A 12,432-nucleotide genomic window follows, 5' to 3' on the forward strand; every position below is an offset into this window, starting at 1 on the left:
CTGTGAACACGGCTCGGCTTCTTTGCAGCCCCATGCTGGGGCCATGTGAGGACACACGCCGCAGGAGGGCCTGGCCAGCCTCAGCCCAGCCCAGTCACTACGCCCGGCAGGTCTCCTGAGGTCAGAGCCGGCCCCGCAGTGGGCACCACATGCCCGCCTGCTGTCCTGGCTCCTGAGGGACAAGGGTGAGCTGGGCGGGCCAGGAAGCACAAGGCTAGGCTTCTGCTCCTGCCCCATAGAAGTTCAGGTTCTACTGAGAAACTTGGCTGGGGCTTCCAGGGACTCCTAAATCCAGCCGCCCAGGACCCTGCAGCACTGTCCGCTGGTCCTGAGCCCTGCCCTCGCCTGCTGGTCCATCCTGGGGTGATGGATCTGGCTGCAGTGACCCCGATGCTCTGAGGCCCAGAACAGCGTGTCTCCCTCCTGGGAACAGCCAGGCCTTGGACAGGCCCCACAGCAACGACCGGACCCTGAGCCTCCCTGGCAAGGGTGTTTACTGGGTGCACCATCAGCAGTGGGACCTGTAGGGAAGTCTGTGGCCTGTGCACACCTTCAGACGATTTCCCCAAACACCGAGGACAGCTGTCCAGTGCATCACAGAGCTGTGGCCCATGGGTGATGGTCTCAGCCTGTCCCTGCATCTGGTACAGCCTCAGTGCCAGGGCCACTTGTGGACCCCACAGGCAACCCCTGCATCTGGCACATCCTTGGTGACTGGGGCTCCCTGTGGCTGTTCTGATCCTGTCCCTGTGATAACCCATTTGTGACATCCAAGTGTCTCCTCAAGAACCGGGGCCAGGAGGCCCATCCTTGGCTCGGAGACTGCAGGAAGCGTATCCCACCCACCTGTGACCATCTGCCAGGCCCTGGGGACAAAGCTGATGCCACCTGCCACCAGGGTTGGCTCAGGCGTTTCCATGCATCTCCAGTTGTCATGGAGCTTGGGACACACTGGACCAAGGAGGTATTTTAAAAGGACAATTGTGTAATCCAGCCCCATTGTCCCTGAACGCAATGCCCCCTCCCCCCTCCCCCTCCTGGGGGAGCTGCACACAGGACGCTCCTCGGCATCTTCAGTCTCCCTTCTGTGGCCTCACACCTGGGATATTAGGTGTTAGAACAGGTGCCACCCTGTTCTGTGTGCATAGCCTCAGCCTGGGGGCAATTTGGGGTGAAGGGTGGCTGCAGGTCAGACACATACCTGGGAAGGTCTCCTGGGATATGGTGGCTTCCAACCAGGAGCAGTTGCTCTGGGCACTTGTGACATCCCAGTGATTTAGGAGTAGGGGTGCTCTGGTCTTTAGTGGGTGGGGCCAGGGAGCCCAGTAATCCTGTGAGATGGAGGTGCCCTTCCACAAACGCCAGTAGCACCCCCAAGAGAAATACTTGAACCGAAGCTGTAGGCAGGACCATGCCAGGGGAAGAGGGAGCTCAGAGGAGGCGGCACCACTCAGCGCCAGGTGCTAGGATGGGAGGATGGGCAGACTGGTGGCCAAACACCAGCATGCAGGAAGGTGGTTCTAGATGCACCCACCCTCCTGTGGGTGCACGGATGAGGTTCTAGGATGTAATTCAGGGGGTTCATGAACTTGGCTGAGAAAGAGATTACATCTCCATCATTGCTAACCTCTAACCAGAATTTAGCATTTCTCCTTACTCGGAACGATGGTGTTCCAAGACCTGGGGCTTTGTCACAGTAGACATCACCGCTGTTCATGCCCCTTCACATCTGTAGCAGGCAGCTTGGAAACCGCGTCCCCTCGCGTGACTTTGAATCCTAGTTAGTATTAGACCCGTCATGGCTCCTTTAAAACCGCCTCCTGGGGAAGCATGTGCGTGGCCACCTCACAATTTGTCGTATCATATTCTGGTGACTGTGTGTGGTGAACTCTTCCTCCATAGTCCTCTGTGTAGTTGTACGCTTCAGAAACAAGCCTCATCCTGAGAAAGCGTCTGCAGGCTTCACCAGTGGGCGAGGGGGCCCACAGCACAGAGAAAGTCAGGCTGACCTGAGCAGCAAGTTGCCCCCGTAGCAGAGAAGGAAAGGCTTGGGGCCCAGTATGTCTGTGCCCAGGAGGGTCTGCCGTGGCCAAGGGTCTGGAACGGGGGAACGTGGTGAGGGGTCCTCAGGCAGCTTGGGCGGAGTAAGGAACAGGGCCCTCTGCCTGCCATTTGAGTGAGGGAGACACATCCCAGGTCTTCTGCATCATTGGTGGAGGCTCCTTGAGCTCCTACTGGGTGCTGGGTGCTGTTCTTGGTGCTGAAACGCAGCTGCAGACAGAGCACTTGCTGTCTGGATGCAGTTAACACAGAGACAGGGCATATGTGAGAGGGTCCACAAGCTGTGCCTGTGCTCGGCCACCATGAGTGTGTAGCTTGTGTGAGTTACAGGTAAAGGGGTGTGACATGCAGGAATCTAGGCATCTGCACGTGAAGTTTGCAACCACTCACCCATTTGAGTTATGTGAACCCTGAGGGCCGAACCCTAAAGACCCCTCCCTGGCTGGGGACTGGCCCAGGGCTCCCAAATGCATTTTGGCCCCTCTCTTGCCATGGCCATCTCTTGTCCTGTCCTCAGCCTCCCATGCTGCCTTATAGGACCCTCAACTGGGGCTGGGCACCTGGGGCTCCTCCCCAACCCAAGGAGCCTAGAGCATCCGGGGCCTGGAGCACTGCTCATTGAGAGGACCAAAGAGGAGACTTGGGGAACAGACCGGAAGGACTGGGTTCTCCTGGCCCACGTCATTTGGCCTGCAGAGGAGGGAGAGGGGGCCAGGGTGAGCAGCCCCTGGGCAGTGTGGAGAGACCTGCCTGAGGGGAGCAGTGGAGCCACACAGCTGGGTTCAGAGTCCGGGGTGGACTGGCGCCCCGAGCCCAAGCAGGGGTGTCCACCCACAGCCATGTTGGGAGCCCAGCCTGGCCTGGCTGAACCCCTGCCATCTGGCACCCAGGGATGCCCAGAAGGGGTAGGCTTTACCCCATTTCTGAGTAGCAGAGGCAGTGAGTGGGCCAGGCGGAGGTGGGGCTGGGGGCTTGGTGGGCAGGGTCTGAGGGCATTAAGGCTGGACTCCACAGCCAGGAGGGGCATGACCTTAGGTCTGAGTCGAAAGTGAGGTGTCGTAGATGACCCCCATGTTCATTCCTCCCTCAAGCAGAGATCTCTTGAGTTATGCCCCGACACAGAGGTTGTTCTGGGCACTGGGACACAGCAAAGTCCCTGTACTGTCTCTCTGGGCCCTCTGTGTGGCTGGGGCGACATCGGCTGTCATTTCAGAAGGTCAGGAAGGCTCAACGCCATGAGGAGGGTGTGGCAGGGCCACTCTGAGGCTGGTGCGGAGCCGGCAGGTGGAGGGGGAGGGCGCGTGGGTGTGCACACACTGCCTGCTCCCCTGTCCACGTGGACCTCGGGGTTCCCAGGGAGGCGGCCTGCCGGGCCTCTGGGGAAGGTGACTCCCTTGGCCGAGGGCTGGCTTTCTTGAAGATCGTGGCCGTTCCTGGTGGCCGTCGTCTTGGCAAAGGGGCGGGTCCTGAGGGAAAGCCAAAACCAACCTGCTGGGGGGTTACGGGGGGCTAAGGGCCAGCTCCACACTGCCCGTGCCCCTGGCCCTGCCCCACAGTCACTGTGTGCCCTGGCAGAAGGCTGACCCGCCCTCTGTCCAGACATGACGTGTCATGTCAGGGAGGCCTACTCTTTCTCTAAGTGCCATCTTCCAGAAGGCGGGCTGTGGATGAGGGCACTCCGTGGGGAGGGAGGAAGGCCAGGCTGGGGAACCAGGGGCCAGATCCACCTGGACAGGAGACCCCATCATCGTCACTGGCGCAGCTGCTTCCTGAGTATTGCCCTGGGCACTCACCGCACGCACAGTATTGCCCTGGGCACTCCTATTGGCTGGCGCTGGATGTGAGAAGTCGGAAATGGCAAGACGAGTTGCTGCCAGGCCATTCCGGGTGGAATGCACAGTGTCCCCAGGGCGCAGTGACAGTGGGACGGCCGGAGGTGCTCTCAGGCCCGCCTTGAGGGTGGCAGCTGGTTTTCGGGAAGAGAGTCGAGGGTGGAGACTCCAGGAGGCACCGCAGGCCCTGTGGAGAGGCAGGAAGGGCAGGAGACGCTGGCCCTGGGTCTGGACAGCTGCCTTCACAGGGGCCTCTCCCTTCCCCTACAGGATGGGGCTGCTTCCTTCCCCCAGGCTGTCTGCCTCCTGGATCTCATGTGCCTGCCCCAGGCAGCGTCCCCAACCTCTGCCCAGAGCCATCTCATGGAATCCCAGCATCCCTCTGCCTGCCAGGCAGTATCCCCACCTCTGCCCAGAGCCATCTCATGGGATCCCGGCATCCCTCCTCCTGCCAGGCAGTCTGGCTACAGACAGGGCGGAGTTAAGACTCCAGGTGCCTGGGGGTGGAACTCTGAACCTCCGGCTCTCCTCCGGCAGGTGGCTCCGGGAAATCGGTGGGAGTCACGGAGGCGGAGGGCCCACATTCCCACTTGCTGCAGGACCCGCAGGGCCCACAGGAGGTCAGGGCTCACCTTTGGGGAGGCAGTCAGGCAGGCACATGACACGGCCACCTGCTCAGAGTCTCCCTGGGCTGGGAGCCCTGGGCATTCTTGGTGGTGGGCCGTTGACCAGCAGCATGGCCGGCAGGTATCCCTCCCCAGACGTGGCCTTGCAGACGCTGGCCCAGCTGCCTGAGGCCCAGCTAGGTTTCAGCAGCGCCTGGCCAGTGACGGGACAGTCAGGCCAGCGAGGGTGGCCAGGCCTGATCCTGGTTTTGCAAGAGTGGCCTAATCTCCATGCTGGGGCTTGGCTTGCCCAGGTGCCGAGCCTGGGCTTCTCATTTGCTCCCCTTCAGTGAGGACAGGGGGGCGCTCAGGGCAGTGGAAACAGATCGCATTTGACAGAGGTCTAGACCTGGCAGGCAGCCACCTAACCTCTGTGGGCCTCAGTCTTCCCATCTGTAAGCTGGGGGTGGTCCTGTCTGCCTGTTAATTGAGATAGTGCTGATTTCGGGAGAGACCCATTGCTCTCCAAGGAGGCTGGGGGCAGTTCAGAGTTGAAAACGGCCTTAAACCTCCTGCTGCCAGCCTGGACGGGGTCTGAGACCTGAGTGGGGGAGCCAGGGATACGTGGGTGCGCACGCATGGATGCCCAAAGGTGATGTGGGCTGCTGCGGGTGGGGAGACCCGTGTGATTCAGGCAGGCGCCCGCCACCCCGCACCCGCGACGCTGCAAAGGGCTGCTGGATTTAGCAGATGCAAAGACAGGACCCCGGTACATGGGAGTTTCAGGCAGACCCTGAATCGTTTTGTAGCGCAGCGTGTCCCAAATATTTTCATTTCAAATAAGGAAATAATGTTTAGAGTAAATATGCCCTATGTATTTAGTGTAAGTACGCCCCAGATATTTGGTGGGGGGGGGGAACAGCTGTTTGCTTTGTGTGGCAAAATATGCATGACAAAATTTGCCAATTTAACAATTTTTAGGAGTTCAGTTTGGTGGCATTCAGTCCATTCACGCTGTTGTGCAGCCGTCACCCCCATCCAGCTCCAGGACCCTTTTCATCTTGTAAAACCGAAACTCTGTCCCCATTAAACAGCAACTCCCCATTTCCCCTCTCCACCACCCCGGTGCCTGCCATCCTTTCTGCCTCTATGAATCCGCTCCTCTAGGGACCTCACGTAAGTGGAATCATGCCGGATCTGGCCTTTCGTGTCGCTTCTTTCACTCAGCGCCGTCATCAAGGCTCCTCCACACCAGAGTGTGTGTGAGAATTTCTTCCTTTTCAGGGATTAATCCTATTCCATTGTATGCGCCTACAGTTTGTGGAAACAATCTATTCGACTGTGGAGAGACATCCTTTCTACCTTCTGGCTCTGGTGAATAATGCGATGAGCATGGGTGTACGGGGACCTGTTCGTTTCCTGCTTCCAGTTCTTTGGGACCAAATACTTTTATACTGTACTAAAATAACAATTCATTGTTGATTTGCAATTCAGATGTAACTGGCCTCTGTGCTTTATCTGCACTCGTCCTCCTAATCGTGGCTGTAGGGCAGGGCCGGGCAGAAGCTCCAGCCCACACACCTGCCATGCCGGGGAGGCAGGCAGAGGTGCCTGGGCGGCCGCCAACTCATCAAAGCCCTAGGGAGACGCCCTCCTGGGACCGCCCAGACCTCTCTGGGCTCAGCAGGGCTTGTCAGCTCCTGCTCCAGCTTTGCCTGCAGCCCAGGAATTCCCCTGGGATCGGAATCAGGGCAGGCTGCAGGGCTGGGGAGGTGGGGGAGGCCAGGGCTGTTCCTCGTGCTGGGCCCCGTGCTGCTACTCCTGGCCTGTGACCTTGCGCAGGTCACTTTAGCTCCCTATGTGTCGGCTCTGTCAGCGGGACCTACAGCTGCTGTGAAGATGAAATGATGCGGCTTAAACCCCTGCGAGGCCCATAGTGAGCTCTGCATCCCCGCAGGGAGACAGCTAGGCCTCTGGGAACAAGGGAGCCCTCACTGGGTGTGACCTTCCACTCAGGGGCACATCCCCTGGAGCCCTGTGCTTCTCTGGGGGGGAGGTGCTGGCTTGGGGGCGTGGCTTATGGGCCATGCTGGCCGTGGGTCTTGTTCCCTCCGATGCCAACACTGGACAGATTCTCCGGGACAAATCCTTTAGACGTCCGCCTTTATTCAGTACCAGGGAACCAGGACCAGCCTGGGTGCCAGGTAGGGGGGCAGGAGCAAGGAAATGGAGGCTCCCCTAGCAGAGGTTCCCTCTGGAAGGAGCATGGCTTGTTAGGATGGGAGGCCAGAGGCTGGGGAGGCTTCCTGGGGGCATGTGAGATGGAGGACAGCGGCAGGTCACAGCTGGGTGGAGTGACTGGGTGGTGGGGGTGGGTGAAGGGAGAGCCATGCCTGGGGCCACCATGACCCAGAGATGGCTTCCCGGGAAGTGGTTGGGTCAGGGTGAGCGGCCGAGCTCCCTTGCTCTCCCCTTCTTCTGTTCCCTCCCCAATGTTCACAAGCCGTCCCTCGTGGTGGGCTCCCTCCAGAGGCACCTGAGGGTTTGCTCTGGGATCCAGCCCAGCCTCAGCTGTATGTGTGTCTGCCTGGTTGGCATTCACGATGCAGATGGACGGGCCTGCGTGGCATGTTTGTGGATTGGAATGTGGATGCAGCAGACAGGGAGGGCCAGTCCATCTTCGAGGCTTCCTTGGGTGCCTGTGGCCCCTGCAGTGGGTATATGGGAAACTAGACAGGAGAGCTGGGCAGAGCCCCAGGAGGACAACCCCGCCCTCGCACAGCCCGCCTGAATTTCCACCCTGCTGGCAGGGGTGGGCATAGAGATGTGGGTGCCCTCTTCAGCTCCACCCAGCCAAGGAGGAGAAAGGCTGAGCCAGGCGTGGGGCACAGCCTCTGGGGAGCACCTAGCCCTGGTTCCAAGAGAGGGCCTTCTGCCTTACAGCCAAGACAGCGGGTCCTGGGTGTGGCAGGAGGTTTGTGACACAAGCTCTGAATCCCCTTTCATCTCCAGTGTCTGAGGCCACAGCATGAGCCTCAGACAGCGGAGCAGGCTGGCATGGGGGGAGGTCTGCAGAGGGCCCGTGACCTCTTGGCCAGAGCTGTGACTAGGCCCCCATCTGAGGGGCCCCTGCCATGCCAGGGCAGGCACTGCCCAGACCTGGTGTCTGCTGGCAGAGTGGCCTGCCCAGGGGTTCCCCAAGTAGGATCTGGGCACTTAGAGAGCAGTTTTGTGAGTTGCCTGGTGAAACCCCCATCTTTGGGGGTCTCCAGTGTTGTGGCCTGCCTTGGTGGTTTGCCCAGCAACTCTCAGTGTGCCCATTGCAGACGGGCCAAGAGGCCCGAGTGCTGCCAGAGGGGAACTGGTGTGAGTGGGTGGTTTTGTCTGACTCGGGAGCAGGTCTGGTGGAGGTGGGGAGCTGGGCTGGGCCAGTGGGAGCCACGCAGGACCTGGGCTGCAGGGAGGGGAGGGTGTTGGTGGGAGCGCTGTCCCTTCGGTGTCCAAGGAGGGGCGAGAGCGCACAGCCTGGAGGGGTGAGAGCGCACAGCGTAGACCTCCCAGGCTGGGGGCACCTGGATGGGGGACTTGGTAGAAGGATGTGGCCTGTTGGATTTGGTATGTCAGAAGGAAAGGAGATCAGGATATAGGGGCAGGGGGGTCTGGAGTCAAGGCCCAGGTGCCTTTGGACTGGGGGCTGGGGGGAGGCAGGTAGAGGATGTGGAATGACCATGGAGGCTTTGTGTGAGGACAGCAGTGGTCAGCTGCCACCTTCATCACAGAGAGAAACCCGACACCCCGCCCCCATTACCGTGCGGGGAGGGGCCCTGGCACCCTCGAGCACCAGCCCTGCTGAGACCCAGGCGCCCCTGCACCAAGGCCTTGGCCCGCTTAGCTGCAGTGGGGAAACCAGGAGGCCCCGGCTGCCCGCGAAGAGGAGGAGCAGCACCCGCAGGCTGGAGGGAGGGGCCTGGCCTCGGCCGCGGCCAGGGAGGCGGGCGCGGGGCGGCGGGCAGGAGGCGGCTGCGGCGGCGGGGACCTGGCCGGAGGGGCCGGGGCGGCCGCCTGCGGTTTCCAGGGAGACGGGGGCGGCGCTGTGCGCGGCGGGGCGGGGGCTGCGGGAGGACGCTCGTCCCCGCGCCGGGAGCCGCCGCCCTCGGCCGTGCGCGCCAGTGCGGCTGCGGCGCTGCCCGGGGCGGCTGCGGCCGGAGTCTCCCGCGCGCCTGGCGGACGGCAGCCCGCCCGTGTGCCCCGCTGGCTCTTCTCCTCCTGCAGCCCTTCCGCCCGGCCCCGCTCCGCCGCCTTCCCCGACGGGGCACCTGCGCCCAGAGCCGCGCGCGCCGCCCGGAGCCGCTGGAGCCGCCGCCGCCGCCGCGAAGGGGGTCCCGCGTCCGCCGCGCTGGAAGCCAGGCCCGAGGACCCCGCCCGCCGCGCCCCCTCTCCCGCGGCGCCACCGCACCCACGTCCCCAGGCGCGCCACCCCCATCTCCACCTGCTCCTCGTCCCCATCGCCTGCGTCCCATCCTCGGCTCCGTCCTGCCCCGCTTGGCCGCCGCCGCCCCCTCCCCTCTCCGCCCCTCCCGTCGGGAGTCTGTGGCCCGTCCCCGATCCCACCCCGCCCATCGCCCCAGCTTCACCCACCCCTACCCCCGGGCCGCATCCCGGCGTCCCCGCCCCCACCCCTGCCGCGCTCCGCATCGCCTGCCGCAGCCCCGGGGCCCCCCTTCCTCTTCCGCCAGGCCCATCCCCCTCCCCCGGGCTGTCGCAGCCCTTCGAGCCCCCTCCCCCGCCACCCCGCCCCCGTGCCTGCCGCAGCCACTGCGACAAGCCCCTTCCCCGCCAATCGCGGCGCCCTCCTCCCCTCGCCCGCCTGCCGCAGCCCCCAGCTCCCCGCCCGCCCCTCCCCTCCCCGCCGCGCCCGCTGCACCAGCGCCCCCTCCTCGCCGCGCCGCGAGCGCTGCCGCGTGTCCAGACCCCTGCCGCCCGCTCCGGCTCCGCGGTTTGCCGTCCTCGTCCCTGGCCGCGGCGACTGGCGACTGGCATCGGGGCGCCCGGAACCCCCAGGACGGCGACCCGGCCGCCGGTGCCGCCGAGCCTTTGTTCCGCCGCTGGGGCCGGTCTCACGCCTGTCGCCCTCGCAAGCAGCCACGGGTGGCAGAAGCCTTAGCCGGCCTGGGGCGCGGACCCTCCCACCCGGGGCAGAGGTGTCCCTGCGACGCCCCTCGGTTTCGGGTCGCAGTGCGTGGCGGAGGTTCTGCGGCTGCGGAGGGGCTCCTCGGCAACGCTGTCATTTGGGTGAAATGGTGGCAGGGGCTTCGGGCAGGCGGCAGGGGTGTGGGGAGGGGTGGGAAGCACGATGGGGTGAGGCTGGGGGCCGTGGATGCTGTTGACAGGGAGCTGAGATGCCGGGGCTGGTCCACCTCGCAGGTGGGGCCAAGGCTGCTTCCCGCTCAGATGTCAGGAGCCCAGGTGAACAGCGACTGGTCAGGGGCGCAGGCTTCTTAGGGGATGGGGCAAAAGTAAGGGAAAGATTCCCTGCAGCCTGGGCGGTGGGTGGTCCCCAGGAAACCTCCTGGGACGTTTGTCCAGTGCACCCTCACCACAGGAGGCTGCTGGACGTGCCAGGAGGATGCCACAGCCACCGGAGCTGGATGGGGTCCGAGAGCAGATGGGGCAGGAGCTGGGACAGGCTTCGAGAAGAGGGTTCAGGCTTGGGGAAAGCCTTCCCAGCCATCGGCCAGCCAGGAAGGCCCCGCTGCAGGGTGCAGAGCTGAGCAGAGGTCAGGAGCCAGGAGGCCTAGGCTCTCGCCTTGTGTGTTGGGAGGCTGCGGTGCCTGGAGCTCTGCACACAGCCCTGCTCCAGCACCGTGGCAGGCAATGCAGGCTGACTATCCACACCAAATTCCAGTACCTTAGGCATTCGAGTCTGTTGACGCTGAGTGTCTAGAACAAGGCTGTAAAGGCGGATAAAGCCGGCTTTACAGCCTGCACCTTCTGTATGTGCCGTGGAAGCTTCTGGAGGGATGGGCGTGGCATGGCGCCATCATCTCTCTGCATTCTCCTTGGGAGGGCTCCAGAGCCACTGGTCACGGGCAGCTGCCGGGCTGGGTCTGGACAAATGAGGTCTGGGTCCATCGTCGGGGGTGGTGGCCACTGTCCAGACGGGAGTCTCGCCTAAAGCTTTGGGGTGATGGTGCTGATGACCAAGGGGAGACTGCTAGGTGGGGACATGTCAGCAGGGGACAGGAATGCGTGACCTAAAAGGTTTCTAAAGCTAAGGCTGGTGGGGGCTTAGGAGCAGCAGAGTGGGGTGGTCTGGAGCCGTCAGGATCTGGAGGGGGAAGATGGAACCAGACAGCAGCTGCCTAAGGACCAGGGAGCAAGATCTCTGTGCTTTAACCTGAGGAGCAGGAGCCTGGGAATTGGAGGCTCTGGGTTTGAGGTGGGGGATGAATCTGCCATGAAACAAATAATCTTCTCCCCCCAGAAACATCCTCAGAGCACCTGGGGAGGGAGGTGTCCTGGTGACTGAGGGAGGGGAGTGCTGTGTAAGGATGGGTCAGCTATAGCAACTTCAGCTCAGGGATCAGGGAAGAGAGGGCCCAGGCCCTGGCCCAGCGGGGAGCAGGCCTGGCGACTTGACCCGAGCAGCCCCAGGGCCGGAGGGAGGGCTGGGCCGGAAGGGCCCAGATGCCTTTCTGGGTCCGGGGGGAGGGGAGGGGCTGCCGGAACTCACCCCCTAGGTTGGAAAATGCCTCCCTCTGGGTTGGAGGGAGAAAAGTGGTGGAGAGGCACCTGGGGATGGGGAGATTTAAGATGACAACTGAACTTGGGCACATCGCTCGCCATCCAGAAAGACCTCAGCCCCTGGCATTCTTCCTTGCTTTGCTGGCCTGCAGGGGGACTTTGCAGAGCCCGCCTCTGCCATCTCATGTCTAGGACCGAGACCTGCGGGCCCCGGCCTGCACTGGGCTGGAGCTCAGCAGAAGGAAGCCAGCAGGAGGCCTCTTGCCTTTGACTGCCGTGCGTCCAACCTGCAGCGGGCCTCAGGGGGCCGCCTCGGTCCAGCCTGCCCGGGGCTCCCAGGCCGGCGCCCAAGCTCTGGCTCCGTGTCTTCACTCCCGTGTTTGTCCGAGGAGGGAGGGAGGGACGGGGGCTGTGCTGGGGCAGCCGGAACAGCGCAGGTCACCGGGCTGGCTGGGCGAGGTGGCCGGGCAGGGCTAGGGGGCCAGCAGGGGAGGCTGAGGCAGGGGGCTGGTGCACAGCTGTGAGGGGGGTGTGGGTGGTGGGTGGCAGTGCCAAGGAACCCCTCAGAACCTGCAGGTAGGGGGAGCCTCCCATGTCTTATGGGTGTTTTGGGCCTCACCTCTCCGTGTCTCATAAGCCTCTCCTGTCTGCGTGGTGGGGGCTGGAGAGTGGGTCTACCAGGGACCTCATGAGGGAGGGCACAGGAGCCAGCGAGGGATGCCACCGTGGTCACCCCTACTCCCTAGGAGTGCTTGAGCCCTAGTCCCGAGTCTTGGACCAGCCCACTCGTTGCCTGTGGCCCAGCCAGCCTGGCCTGGGTGCCCCGTCACAGCTGAGCCCAGGGTGTCACCGGGAAGCTATGCTGGCACCTGCCACCCCCTCCCCCAGCCATGTTTCCCTCCTACTGCCCAGCCCAGCACCATCATGTGTCCGGCTGACCTGTGCTCTCCTGGTCCAGGCAGCCTGGATGGGTGCACAGAGCCCCATCACAGCCCACACCCTCAGAGAGATGCCTCCTGAGTCTGCTCAGCCTGGCGCAGGCCCCAGGAAAGGACCCAGAAGGGCGGTTCCTGCTCTAAATCCTGTCCCCACTGGGGCGGAATCCCATCAGTGAATAAAGGCTACAGAGTGAAGGATGGTCCCTGGCGCATGTACCTGTGTCCCAGTCTTCCTGCCTGAGGGCGCCTTCC

General features: G+C 63.1%; 1 protein-coding gene and 1 long non-coding RNA gene across 2 annotated transcripts in view; one reads left to right on the forward strand and one right to left on the reverse strand.

Moving 5' to 3' along the window:
* Positions 1–12,432, forward strand: part of GPC1 (glypican 1) — a 31,957-nt gene that overhangs the window by 8,395 nt on the left and 11,130 nt on the right. The window lies entirely within an intron of this gene.
* Positions 5,269–12,266, reverse strand: LOC113219697. The gene is made up of 3 exons (XR_004229221.1): positions 12,163–12,266; positions 6,494–6,804; positions 5,269–5,809 (listed from the first exon to the last, which is right to left on the reverse strand). It is a non-coding gene; the product is annotated as an uncharacterized LOC113219697 (long non-coding RNA).

The sequence above is a fragment of the Piliocolobus tephrosceles genome, chromosome 11, assembly GCF_002776525.5.
Source record: "Piliocolobus tephrosceles isolate RC106 chromosome 11, ASM277652v3, whole genome shotgun sequence".
Lineage (NCBI taxonomy): Eukaryota > Metazoa > Chordata > Mammalia > Primates > Cercopithecidae > Piliocolobus > Piliocolobus tephrosceles.